This window comes from Amia ocellicauda, chromosome 5 (assembly GCF_036373705.1).
Source record: "Amia ocellicauda isolate fAmiCal2 chromosome 5, fAmiCal2.hap1, whole genome shotgun sequence".
Lineage (NCBI taxonomy): Eukaryota > Metazoa > Chordata > Actinopteri > Amiiformes > Amiidae > Amia > Amia ocellicauda.
Window position 1 is genome coordinate 38,720,420 of NC_089854.1, and position 14,969 is coordinate 38,735,388.

Consider the following 14,969-nt stretch of genomic DNA (forward strand, 5'->3'; position numbering starts at 1 on the left):
ATAGGAAATGGTTTATCTGTCCATCATTTCAGCAATGCATCATTGCAGCGACATCAAATGTTATTACTTCTTGTGAAGGAAACTAGAAATCTGTGGGTTAAAGGTTAATAGTATTTCCTTTGGAAAGCAATTGAAGCCCTAGCAGGAGTGAACCCCGCCGCAGTAATCACACCTTACTGAGAATGTAAATGGACACAAAGGGTTTTGTTTCTCTCTCTCTCTCTTTAAACACCTCTGCCTTGCACAAAACCTGGGAGAAGCCCAAGGAAAATGTATTGTGATTATAAAAGAAACTGTTTACAAAATTGCTGCTTAAAGCAATGAAGTGTTGAAAAGTTTCACTGGTTCAATCTGAAATCGCAGCATGAGGAACTGTTTCTTATGAGTTGCAGAATCTGCTTCACTTGTGCTTTGGTGAGGATGAAAAATAAAAAGCTCACTGTAATAATTGTATTGGCATTTGCATATTTAAAAGAGATCTATATAATTGATATATATTTCACTAATGCACAAGCAAACATTACTGGTTTGAATGAGCAACATTTAGCATTTTTTTGGAGAACAATGAAGTGTTGAACCAGTATTTATTTACCTGTTACAGAATTACCACTCCGATCATAAATAGAAAGGTTACTTTCAGTTCCATGTTAAGAAAAGGAGAACTGAATAATACATTAGTACATTTTCTGTTTGGTTGTGTTTGGCATCTACAATCATAACAAATTTGAAGTAAAATATCAATTTAAAATCATTTAGGCTACAGTTTATGAGCACATGTGCTTTGTATTAGATACATACAGGCCAAGGACAAATTCCACTGGTATATTGATTTATTGTCTAAAAATGACTATAGATTATTCCAAATTTGAATCCTGAACTATCACAGTAAAGAATAACAACTGCTCATACTGTAAGCAAAACATAAGGACAACAAACAGCTTTGTCACTCACATATGCTGCACTCGATAGTAAATGCAATCTCAGATTTGACAAGGGGCTTAGCACGCAGCAAATATTTAGATGCTGGCTCTGTCACAACAGATGTATCATGTAATGTCAACAGTGCTTCTGTAATTACATTTTTGAAGGGAATTCATGCAGATTTGTAGGATTGTTTAAAGGGGGTTGAGAGCAACACTTGGTCAAATTATGGGGACTCTTGCTCAAAAAAGTAAAACAAGGAGGAAAGAAATAAAACAGGCATGACATTTTCAAATGTTGCAAAGTGTGTCATTTAATATAACGAGTGGGCAACAACAAGGCTTGCAGCTGATTTAGTAAGAGATAGAATAAAAAGCAACACATCACTCCCTTCCTCAGTTTCATGCAATAATCTTTAGGTAGGGAATCCCAAATCCCAGGATCTCGCACAATTTTCTAGTCCCGAAATACTGGGATTGAAAATGTGAAATACCTGGGATCACGGGACTGTGCCTAATGAAAAATGTGACTGTACTCCGTGCTGTTTTTTATAAAAGAAAATGTGCAAGAATGAATACAGAGGCTTGTCATCTGTTCACAATGTGAATCTGAAGTACAACCACCCGCAGATTCAGCCCGAGTTCAGGTGATCAGCAGAGGAAGGCACTGCTGAGGTCCGCAGCCTGCAGCTTTAAAGGCGCAGCTGAAGTTTATGAGCTGCGTGAGCGCCACAGCAGCAGTGTCGTGTGATGAACTGCGTCAACACAGAAACGTTCCTCTGTGAAAGCGCTGGGGACGGGGGCTGTACCTGCAATTAACATTGACTTTCTCCAAACCAGTGTGGAGTCCGAAATCGCATTTTAGCCGCATGTGTTCTGTACATAACATACACAGTTACCTAAAAGACACAACTGGCTTTCATCATTCTTTTTAAATTGCTGTATTAATAAACCATTAATACACAAAACTTATACAAAAAATAGGCTATCATATATAATGTTTAACTGCTCAGTATATGTTTTAGTGTAGTAGTAGTAGTCTAGTACTTGTGGCTGTTTTGTGTGCAAATGTGCATTTGTCTAAATTCATGCCTTGTCTCGATTGTTACATAAAAAGCATGGCTCATTCTAGCACATGGCTTTTATATATATTAGTGTAGTATATAGTCTACATTATAGTTCGTCTAATAATGCCTTCGTCTCATCTCCTAGACTCTAGGCTACTTAGTAGTACAACAATCTGTTTAACATTAATGCGATCCATGATGTGATACATAAATAAAAACGTTTTGTTGTTTTCGTTGATTCTATTGGTTGCATTATAATTATTACTACATTTGAAAATGACACAGCTAATACACAACGTTGCCACAACGTTGCAGCAACGTAACAATGTGTGTGTTAGCTGGGAAGCTCTTTTTAATCCCAGGATCCCTGGATTTAAAAAACAACAATCCTGAAATCCCGGGATTGAAAAAAGCACCCTGGATTGGATCTGCAATCTTTATGAAAAAAACTTTGGGGTGAAGGGTTCATTTTCCAGTACAATAATGACCCTTAGCCTAAGACAATGACTAAACTTAAGAAATCAGAAATAAATCACAATACAGATTTTAAATATGAAGTACAGCTGATCTTGCCATTTACCTGGTTTCAACTGCACCAAAAAGGCAATGAGCTGGTATCAGTATGTGTTCGATTCTCTTTCTAGAACATTCCTAAATGTTCCTGTAAATCAACAGTTTATGCCCAGTCTTTCTTGCTTAGTTATATTTTCATAAAATGACCTATGTGGCCAAGTGCATTCATTAACTGAAATGCATGTATCTTAATTAAATCGATCCATTTGGGCCTTTTTCTATTGAAATAGGCCTTAAAAGTTCACTTTTGTTTTCACCGAGACAAATCTTTTGTCTATAGTTTTGTCAGCATTCAAAATTGGATTCCCACCTCCCATTCATTACTAAGTTTTATCTGAATTGATTAGCTGGCCTAAGGTGATACAGCCTGACTTCTCTCTGTGTTCGTCTGTGCTCCCTGTTCATGCATCAGCAGGTTGTGACATACCAGGCCTCCCTGCAGTGTTAGTGCCCATCCCAGTGACAGGGGGATGACAGTGACGGATGGGCAGACAGTATGAAGCAGCCATTCGGACAGAGCCGTTTGACAGTTTTGTGAAAACGATGGCATGTTCCATTTTATAAACAGATTCAAGTCAGTACCTGTTACTCCCCTGAGACCCCATTCAAAGGCACCAGAGTAAATCCCATGCGTATTTAGGTGTCACAGGGTGCCAGGGAAGAACCAAGCCATTCACATGGACAATGAAGCTTCAGAGTGTGCCTGTGACTGTGTGTGTGTAGGTGTTTAAATGCCAGCATAAGCAGAATGAGAATAAGAATAAGAATAAGCAGCAACCCTAAAGTAAGTTTCATAAAGTAATAAATAAATACAAACGTTTGTATAGTGATCAACTTGTAAACTGACAATATCAATAAGAACACCGTGATTTAATCAGGGCTGCTTCCGTTTTGTTTCTGCCGAGACTATGACCTTGTTCTGTTATTCCTGCAATAGCTACAGCGTAACGTGTGCGCTGAATCTATATCTTAATGACATACCATTTAATGGAAGAAAGCTAAAAGCCATCTCAGCGAAGATATCTCAAGTCCTGCAGTTCTTTTATACCTGCTCTCTATAAATATAATACACCCTAGTGTACAGTAAAATGTAAGCACTTTCTTCGAATGAAGGCAATATTTTTTGGTATACGGTACTTTCAGAAATCAAATTCAGGATGCAGAATAAATAACATAAAAAATGGATTGTCCCCATGTCACTTTCATCTCAGCTCCACTGGTCTGCGGGACTCTTGCATTACTGCAGTCCCTCTCTCAATAACGTCCACTAATGGGTAATCAATTTCCATTTGTTTTTATATGAAGGCCAAGAGAGGCCAGGGTTTATAGGCTCGTGATAACAAATCACTTTTCCATAGACAACACGCAATTATAACTATCACACGCTCACTATGGCTTGTCGTCCATGGAGGCAATTATGCTGATTGATTCAAATGTGGTTTTACATGGCACTATGTCTACGTGCAAGGCTGTAGCTCTGATTAATATTGCATGCCAACTGTTTTTTTCTTTATTTTTTAATACCACTTTTCACTTTCCCCAACTGCACCAGCACTGAACATTGAAAGTATGGAAAGTGGAATGATCAATTGCTCAGAGGATCCAAATAACACAGGGAAACCGAGAATGATGCCTGTTAACGGAAGTACAAACAGATGGTGCCAGGGAAGGGTGTAACCACACCTAATGAGGTTAAGTTAGTTGGATATGTGCGATGTGTGTAGGTACATTTTCACTCTTCTTTTGATTGCATCAATAAGATCTTTATCTGTGTTGATTTGCTTTCCAAGGTAGACACAACTTAAGACTTCTTAAATTTTCTTTGTATCTACTCAATTTTTGTAGTTTTAACAAAGTTGTTGAACATGACTTTGGTCTAACTCAAGTTCACTGTGACTCCAGTTTTGTTGCATCCTCAGTTCTTGAATTTGAAACTGCAGGTCTTCAGGTGTTTTTGCAAATATTATGCTATCAGCAAATCATAGATTGTTTGCTCTATGTCTTCATTCTTTTTTCTTTCCTTTCCTTTTTTTGGATTGTTGATATAACCTTGCTGTAGATATATCTAATAAGACTGATGTATGTTTCCTCAATGTTTTGATTTGAGCCCTTAGTGCCCTAATGATGGATTATATTCCCTACACCTTTCTAATACTTCTTGGCTGTGATGGAGCAAAGCCCATTCCTTTATTAGATATGTTTGGTAACCTTCTTTTAAAATAAACAGACATATCTGGGGGGGGGGGGGGGTTTGAGATGCAGCCATCTTAGGTTACAGTAGGAGGTTACAGAGGACATCTTAATAAGCGGCTTTATAAACCATTGAGTTGCCTTACATCCTGTTATGGGGAGGGGGTTAATGTGCTATTGTTTGGAGTGATTTATTTACTTATAGTTTAAATTAGTTTTATAATCTAATCCTACATGACATCTATTATATTTGTTATTTTCATGTAAACCCAATTTTTGGAATCGATGTTTGAGGATGTATGTTTTTAATGTTTCTTTTGTTGCCCCTATCATGGTTGGGTCTAGGGGGAGGGGCTAAACTGACTAGAGTATAAAAGAGGGATAAAGGAGGTCAGTAGGAGAGAGCTGGGTGGGAGGTTAACACCTGCATATTTATTTATTTTCCTGCTTTGAGAATTAGTTTATTTAATTTTATATCTCAGTGTAGTATATTGTTCTAAGTGAACCGTGAAAAAACTGGCCTGGTATTTAGGTAATTCTACACCCTCTGGGGGAAAAATACACTTTCATGTGCAGTCGAGTTCTGGTCAACTGTGCTGGCTCTCATAGTTACAGGGTCAACAACCCCTAGAGATATAGTGACAATGAAATAACAATGCATATTGATTGCCAAACTCCCTTGACACTTCTCAATGATCTTCTGAGTAAATACTCATCCACAAAAACAGCATCACGACAGGAATATGATAAATGACCCTTTAATACAGCACAGCACAAATCCAGCTAGAGCTCTCCCAACACATGATTAGTAATACTTTTTTATTAGTAAATGTCTGATTCCCTTATACTGTGTAAAGGTAATGTACTAAAGCCTAATTCAATCTTATAGGGTTAAATACAGAACATACTCAAAAGGTTCTGATAGGTTTCCATAGCAGCAGTAAGGCATACCCCTGAATTTACTGCACTGTGTGTATATATATATATATATATATATATATATATATATATATAGAGAGAGAGAGAGAGAGAGAGAGAGAGAGTTCCAACGTGAATGTAGAGTTTGACATTTCTTGAGAAATTTTAATTAAAGAGTGAAGCTTATATACACTCTATACTCTGTATTCAGTGGCTGCACCTTTTGACTTGTATTACAGCCTATGAAACTTGCTTTGTATTTTCCTGGCATTGTTGATTCACATACCCAAATCGATGTGTAAGTCAATGGCATTTATTCAATAATCTCAACATTTTTTTTCTTGATTTGACATTTTTCTTTGCCTCCACAGTAGGGTAAGGTCTTGGCACTGCACTAGGAACAAAATGAAATAATAAAATAATTTCCATGTGACCATCCTAGTTATTTATTTTTTCCTCATATCAAAATAGGTTAATGAGCTTCTTACGGTCATAACATGTTTTCAAATACTTGTCTGTACTGCTTTTTCTTTGATACGCATTTGATTTGAAAATTAAATCAGCAGCAAATTGATTGCTGCTTAGAAGAGGATAATCCTTGGACTTTTAAGACAATAAGCCAACCAGAAATCTCTGTCTGTTGATTGATCTGTTGCTCTGTACCCCATTATGTACAATATTGAGTATCCTTGGTATTTGCCTCCCAGGACTTCCTTCCTTGAGAATTGTTACTGTGGATAAACAATGATTTTATGTCATGTCCTTTTTTGGAGTCTTGGTTACTCACCCTAGTAGCCAGTGAGATATACCCCTCATGGGTTAATTACCGTAAACTGCCAATGAACAATAAATATGCTGTTTACATTTCTTAGTAGACCTGTAGTAAGGTTTCCAGGAATATCTATAATGACCAACAGTGCATAGATAATGTAATCCATTCCATTAGTGTTCTTCTGTTTACTGGACATCTGGTTTTCAGCTGATGATATTAGCTATTGATACCAACTGCACATAGGCTAATTGTTGACCTCTTCAACCTTGCAAGTCAATATCTTTGGTGCATCTGTAAAAGATTAATTCAGTTGCCTTTAAATTCAGTTCAGTCTGTTTTGATGCCAGATTAGTAGTATCATCATCATCATTATCATAATCATCATCAGCCCATATTGATCCACTGCTGTATGAGGGCCTCCCCAAGATGTTTTGTATTACTTCAATCTATATATAGATCTATAAATATATACACACACACACACACACACACACACACACACACACACTGTATATAGTTTTCTAGACACAACTCACCACTTTGTCCAGACAGGGTGGCTCTTTTAGTTTAGGCACATTTGTTATTGGGGTATTTTAAAGCTTGAGGGGAAGATTGTGTGACTTGGAAAAGAGGCACTTTGAGATGAGTGGAAACATCTTGGAGAGGCCTTCATCCAGCAGTGGATTGACAAAGGCTGCAGCTGCTGACTACATATACACAGTACTGTGCAAAAGTTTTAGGCAGGTGTGAAAAATGCTGTAAAGTAAGAATGCTTTCAAAAATAGACATGTTAATAAATTATATTTATCAATTAACTAAATGCAAAGTGAGTCAACAGAAGAAAAATCTAAATCATAAAGGCATATAGTCAGGTGTATGATTAAACAATTATACCAAACAGGTGCTAATGATCATCAATTCAATATGTAGGTTGAAACACAATCATTAACTGAAACAGAAACAGCTGTGTAGGAGGAATAAAACTGGGTGAGGAACAGCCAAACTCAGCTAACAAGGTGAGGCTGCTGAAGACAGTTTACTGTCAAAAGTCATACACCATGGCAAGACTGAGCACAGCAACAAGACACAAGGTAGTTCTACTGCATCGGCAAGATTTCTCCCAGGCAGAAATTTCAAGGCAGACAGGGGTTTCCAGATGTGCTGTCCAAGCTCTTTTGAAGAAGCACAAAGAAACAGGCAACGTTGAGGACCATAGACACAGCGGTCGGCCAAGGAAACTTATTGCAGCAGATGAAAGACACGTCATGCTTACTTCCCTTCACAATCGGAAGATGTCCAGCAGTGCCATCAGCTCAGAATTGGCAGAAAACAGTGGGACCCTGGTACACCCATCTACTGTCCGGAGAAGTCTGGTCAGAAGTGGCCTTCATGGAAGACTTGCGGCCAAAAAGCCATACCTCCGACATGGAAACAAGGCCAAACGACTCAACTATGCATGAAAACACAGGACCTGGGATGCAGAAACATGGCAGCAGGTGCTCTGGACTAATGAGTCAAAATTTGAAATATCTGGCTGTAGCAGAAGGCAGTTTGTTTGCCGAAGGGCTGGAGAGCGGTACACGAATGAGTGTCTGCAGGCAACAGTGAAGCATGGTGGAGGTTCCTTTCAAGTTTGGGGCTGCATTTCTGCAAATGGAGTTGGGGATTTGGTCAGAATGAATGGTGTCCTCAATGCTGAGAAGTACAGGCAGATACTTATCCATCATGCAATACCACCAGGGAGGTATCTGATTGGCCCCAAATTTATTCTGCAGCATGACAACGACCCCAAACATACAACGGAAGTCATTAAGAATTATTTTCAGTGTAAAGAGGAACAAGGAGTCCTGGAAATGATGGCATGGCCCCCACAGAGCCCTGATCTCAACATGAAGAGAGAGAAGCAACTGAGGCTGCCTAAATCCACAGAAGAACTGTGGTTAGTTCTCCATGATGTTTGGGTCTACCTGCCGAGTTCCTTCAAAAACCGTGTGCAAGTGTACCTAGAAGAATTGATGCTGGCAAAGGGTGGTCACACCAAATATGGATTTGATGTAGATTTTTCTTCTGTTCACTCACTTTGCATTTTGTTAATTGATAAATATAATCTATTAAAACGTCTATTTTTGAAAGCATTCTTACTTTACAGCATTTTTACCTGCCTAAAACTTTTGCACAGTACTTTATATAGTATTTAGCCCAGACAGATTATTATTTTGTAGACAAAGCTGCAAACTGTCCCAGGTTCTGGGTAAATGCCAATGCAAATGATCAGTAAGATGGCTGTATATTAATCTCTTCGTCAAGAAGCTAGCTGTGGCCAAGTGTCTCTGAAACACAGATTCTAATTAAGTGGAGAAAGGTTGCTGATATTTGAGCTCCAAATAAAAGTCAGGTCTGTTTAATTGCAGAAGAGTATATTATGATTCCTGTCTCTTCATACTTCATTAGTGTGTACAAAGACTTTTTGGGCCCAGAAAAGCTGGTTTTAAAACTTACACAAGACATTTCTTAACAAGGGAATCAACTTTAGGCAACATTTTGGTGTGAATAAGCTCTATCAAATAGTTTGTTTTCAAAGAAGAAAAAAATGCATTATCGATAATGAAAGGATTAATTCAATGGAATAACCAGATAGAAAATATGGAATCAGCCGGGTACAAAATGGGGATTGTATTCAGGCTGACATCACCACTGCCTTAACATGCCCAATTCTTTGCTTGGCCTGTTTATGCAAACAAATCCAATGTAAAGATCGAATATTCAGCACATTCTGCCATTCACACTAGTAGTAATATCTATCTATCTATTTATATATATATATATATATATATATATATACACACACACACACACACACACATACATAAATATACTTGTACATAAACTTCCATGTTATCATAGGAGAGATCCTGTATGAGGCAGCTTTCATAAATGACAACACTTCTTAGGTAATGTATAAAGAGTTAAATAAATCTGTGGTTTGTTGAATTATCCCCAAGCTGTGCACAGCTTGAATACAGTTTTGGAAATGGATAACCATAATTTTAAATATTTATTGTATTGTTGCTTGTGACACTTACTGCTATTCTAATTACTAGCTGTTTACAGTTTGTATTGTAGCAAAAACAAACCCTGGTGCACTTGTAAAGTGCCTCCCCCTCTAAATACTTTATGAGAGAGAGACACATTTGCTGGTTGCTTGTTCTGTTACTCCTCACTGAACAAAAAGCACAATAATAAGTGTTTTCTTCAGCCACACCATATGTCCACCTTTCCCATAATACTTCCAAGTGCCAAATATATACAGAAAGAATATATACCAAGGGCTGAATCATACCAAGACTATGACCCACCTGCTGAGAGCCGACTTCAAACCTGCACTTGATAGCAGTTATTTTTATGAATAGAAGAATACCAGTAGAAGAAAAGAAGAAGCCTCCACTGAGCGCAAGTGTGTAGTTTTCAATTAGCAGGTGGTTCCAAGGTCCACTCCACTATATGCTATGTGGTTTTGTTGCAGTGGATTAACTTCCTGCTGGTTTTTATATGGCAGTCTTCTGTATGTTTTGGATATTGCCGGTCTCGAATTGTGTTATTATTTCACTATTGTCATCTAACCAACTGTTGTCAATACTTATAACAAATCAAAGGAGACTGCAATAAGAACTTTAATTACAACTGTACATATCCCTTAAGATATATCTGGAAATAGAAAAGAACCCAGAACCAATATTTGATCTTGTTCATCACAATTATGATGCATTAAATCTATCCTATAATAAATCCTGTAAGATTATGAGAAGGTTTTGTTTGTATTACTTCATTGTCAAATTTATTACATTTACTTTCAAACAGTGAAAAGAAAATCCAGCCATATTTAATATTACACAATGTATAGGCAGAGCAATGTAATCTATCTATATACATACTACAGTCATTATTGTTATCTACAACTCTGATTGAAATGCAACTAAAATAAACAAGAAAGGAAAACTATACATAAACCACTGCTTAAAATCTTATTACTCATTTCAAAAAGAAAATGTAACAGTTGGTATATTTTATTAGGATTTATACCCTTTGTCCAATATAGCACTCTAGGCTTCTACAGGAGCAGGTAACATGTTCATCTTCACTGAGGGAGATGCAAGAAAATCAAAAATTTTCACTAAGTGGATTATAGACCACAATCTATGGATAAAGAACAACTTTATGACATTGAGGCTGAAGCCGAACGACCAAAAAACAGAGATTCATTGTTGGCCCCAGTCCTCAACCATAGTCTCCACGTCATCTGACTTGGTCCCATAGACTTTTTTTAATTGAAACATTTTATAAGAGGCTGCTGTAAATGCCAGCAAAACAACAGAGCAGAGCCCAGAGTAACACAAGTTCTAATACATGGACAAACTCATCACAACCTTCCTTGCCATGTCTAGAGAGGTCCTAAAAAATAAGGGAATCCATAGCTCACAGCAGCCATGTGCATAGAACGGTTCTGCTGCTCTTCCACATCCTTGAATACAACTCTGCCAGTTTACCCCGGTGCACTTATCCCCGCAAGGGCAAGCTGCTCACTTTGTGCTTTTGTTTACTTTATAGATCTCTAGGAGGAGCTGTTAGCCTAAAATGAGGTGAAAAGGGAAGCTAAAATCGATACAACTGGGAGATAGCAAAGGGGGGGAGGGAGAGGAGAAGGGGAGGATGGCGAGTGGAGTGGGTTCACTGTTCTGATTTGTGAGAATATTGGCCTTAGCCTATCAGATGAGGTCCTGATGGGGTTGTTGCTTTAAAGTCTTTTTTAATTAAAAAAACATGATCTTAATTGTCTGTTCACGTTCTGCGCTGTGGTAAATTCACATCGATTGCTCATGCAAATGGATCATTGCGAAAGGCGAAAGCTTTCCAAGAGTCTCCCTTTCTGTGCGCTCGCTTCACCTCCGTTACTTAGCTGCTCTTAGCACTGAGAAGTACACACAGCAACACACACATGGCTAGGCTAAACCACGATGTTCAAAGAAGCAGGAGTGAGAGCAACAGAGTTTGTCACTGCCTTTTGAGGCTTAAAGGGCTGAATGTACATAGAAATCTTTGTTTCCAAGTAATGTATAATTAAGTTTAATTATAATAATAAGGACACAGTTTAGCAGAGAATCCCAGCGACGGCAGTCAGAATAGTAGAATCCAGCGGCTAGAATAGGAGGCTGGGATCTCAGAAATGCAGGACTAGTGTCTGTGTGAGCATGAATTATTAAATGCTACTAAAATAACATTGACAAAGCCAAATCCTCTGAGTGCGAGATCATACTGCTGCAAGTGATGATGTCTGTCAATCACATGTATTTTTGTCTGTCACAAAAGGCAGCCGGCTGTCTGGTGGGGATTTATGTTAATGCACGTGTTCTGACAGTCTTTTCTCAGGTGAGGCAAGACTCCTTTTTTCTATGGCCCTGGCACATTTACCTTTGAAAATCCTGCTTTCCCCTCAAAAGCTTCTTCACTGTGATTGGAATGTGACTTGCAAGACCAACTCCTAAAATATCAGCCACTGTACTATACAGCATAACTGTGTGGGTTCACATAAAGGCTACACAAGGCTATATTGACAAACACTTGTCAAATGTACACCAAGCATCAGCCATTCCATGTGTAATGGCTAACATCAGATTTATAACTGTTTCTCCCTGACACAACACTTACCCCATTCTTCAAATAAGTGGCTTTTATTCAAATGAGGATAATAATCCATAAAAGAATGCAATCAATTTAAAGTCCACCTATGAGAAATAATTCTGCCACTTCAAAATAATGTATTGTTCATTTCAAGCTAGAAAAAAAACAAAAAAAAAACATTCTACTTATGTGCATGAATTTAGATCTTGCACATCGTGTCTAAGGCACAGGTAAATCCACAACAAGGCTGGTGTTAGTAAATGAACATGGTACATTCTCTAACAGGTTTCGACTTGAACCCGTACTGCCTCCCCAGTCTCAGTTCTTGCCCCCCGTTGTTTCCTTACATCGAGAAACACATCAGCAGACTGCAGACACATATAGAACACCGATCAAAGAATTGTGTCTCTCTCACAGTTAGGCACACGCACACAGCTGGCACGCAGTTAAGACCCCAGACGAGCCAGGTTTCCATGATATTAAAAGAAAGCGAGTTACGCAATTATAACCTAGTCAATTTATTGCAGGAACAGAAGGCGGAGGAAAGGTGACTACAGGCTGACACTCGTACACTGACATTAGTAAAATCACATTTTTATGATTAAAACTTCCATCATCTCTGAAAATCAGATCGACTTCAAAGAAAAATGTAATTCATATTTAGTCCGCTTTACTCACTCACATAATACTAATATAAGCCTATGGCAGAACTTCTGAGTGCATATCAAGATCACGATGCCCCAGTATTTAAGCTTGCATTGAAGTATCCATTTTGATTTTCTTATAAATATTCAAAGTGGAGGAAGAGGGGCTGGGCCTTAATAAGATATTTTGGTACATCTGATTACATATTCTATTATCACAATGGAAAAAATATAAATATCATCAGAGTTATTATGAATTTAAATTAATGCAGAAACGCAGACTGTAAAGGGTTGAAGAAACCAGCAAAACTAACCTAACTTCAGGAACCTGCAATCTGATCGGCAGTAAGGCCACGAATTAATTATCCCAGGTGCCAAATACACATTACTGTTGACACCAGAAACTAGCCTTCAGAAAAATGTTATCATTGTGTTGCAGTTCATTTAACATGGGGATCATTATTAATTCAAACATCTTAATGCAAACAATTGCTCCAGGGGAGGCCTGGAAGAAGGTGCTTTTGAACACTTTGCCAAGCGTTTTAACTTTCTGATACGTACAGAAATATGATACTGTAATGTTGCTGTCGTCTGCCAAATGCTGTTACATCAAAAGTCAGTTATAGACATACCTACTTACGTACCATCTATACTACTAATGAAAAATATCCCTAATGTTGCAAAACTCCATTCTCACAAACTAAATCAGCACCTCCAAGAAAAAAACGAAAACAAAGTGCACTGAATATTGTCTTTTGTAAAGTTTACCACTGTCAAGGCTCCCACAGGTGCACCGCCAAAGTGGTCAATCCCATGCAATGCAACATAAAAACAAAAAACAAAATATATATATATATATACTGAAATTAAGCAAAAATGTTCATAATCATACTAAGATTAAATAGGCTGTGTTACATAGGTCCATGCAGTGTTTCCCGCCATGTCTAATTGCCTGCATAACAGGAGAGCTGAGATAGTGTGCAGTTAAGGCACAGTCACTGAAATAGTTTTCTGACGAACTGCTGACCTTCAGTCCCTTTCAATGTCATGCGTTGTGAAGTGCTTTGCTCTGTCAAAGGTGTGCTGCAGTCACCGTGATTATGTTCTCATCCTCTGCAGTGTGTGCCATATTGTCTCTGAGCTCTGTAGATTTCATGCCAAGATACATGAATGCACCTTGATGTCTCGCATTTAACTTTTTTTTTTTTTATTTCTTCTTTTAAAATCCCATTTTAAAGCGATCTTCTCCTTCAGAGGTAAACACGCTGCACCTTATTGGGCCTGGCTGAGATACCAGAATCAATCAAAATAACCCAAAGGAGCAATGAATGGGGCAAAAAAAATAAAAAAAGCGATATGAGGATATGAGATACTCTGCAGGTGCAAGCACTGCATATTCCCCACTCATACTCCAAATATGTTTGGGAGAGTATCCTGTTCTTATGAGTTCTTTCTATAATATCCTGCCATGGGAAATATAAGAATTGTACTTCCCTAATATGTACAACTGGGAACTGTTTAAAAAAAAAAAAAAGAATAAAGTTATCACAAAGTTTTCACACTACTAGGTGTTGAAAGTCACTTAATACACACATCACAATGAGTGTCCTTTGCTCTTCCTTTTTATGCTTCCGTTTGAAATGCCGTTCCTCTCCTGAGCAAGGATGTTTGAAAGACGAAGTCTCCAAGGTGGATTCGATGGCTCATTGTTGTGTACTTTTGGGGTTGCGTTTTAAATGATGTCATAGCTCAAGCTGCAAAGTGCACCTCCAAGTATGAGCCACACAAAAAGTGGAGCACATTAAGATTCTAATGGCAACCATTAACAGAAATGGATTTAGCCATTTAGGCTGGTGTGTGCGTGTTAGCTGCTCCAAAACGGACCCTGCCGAGCTGACTCAGACCAGTTAACCGAGATGAGAAAAGCACAATCAATTCCGTGGGTTTATTTAATTTTATTTATTTATTTATTTTTTCTGGGGTGGTGTGTGAGGGATGTGCCTTAACAACAGCCATAAAAGATCAATATTGTATTAACTGTAGCACTCAATAACAGCACAGATACTCCCCGAGTCGCCACAGTCCCTGTTGAATTGCTTCCCACAGCGGGGCTGAAAACGGCGATCTAAGCCCTTTTTCTCTTTTTATGTTTTAATCAATAAGAAAATGTGCAGCTCAGACAGACGGAGGGGGCTCCTTGATTTCTGTC

At 38.2% G+C, this 14,969-nt stretch overlaps 1 protein-coding gene across 2 annotated transcripts in view; it reads right to left on the reverse strand.

The window, feature by feature from the left end:
- plxna4 (plexin A4) overlaps positions 1-14,969 on the reverse strand; it is a 289,182-nt gene that overhangs the window by 107,537 nt on the left and 166,676 nt on the right. The gene's annotated exons all lie outside the window — the stretch shown is intronic.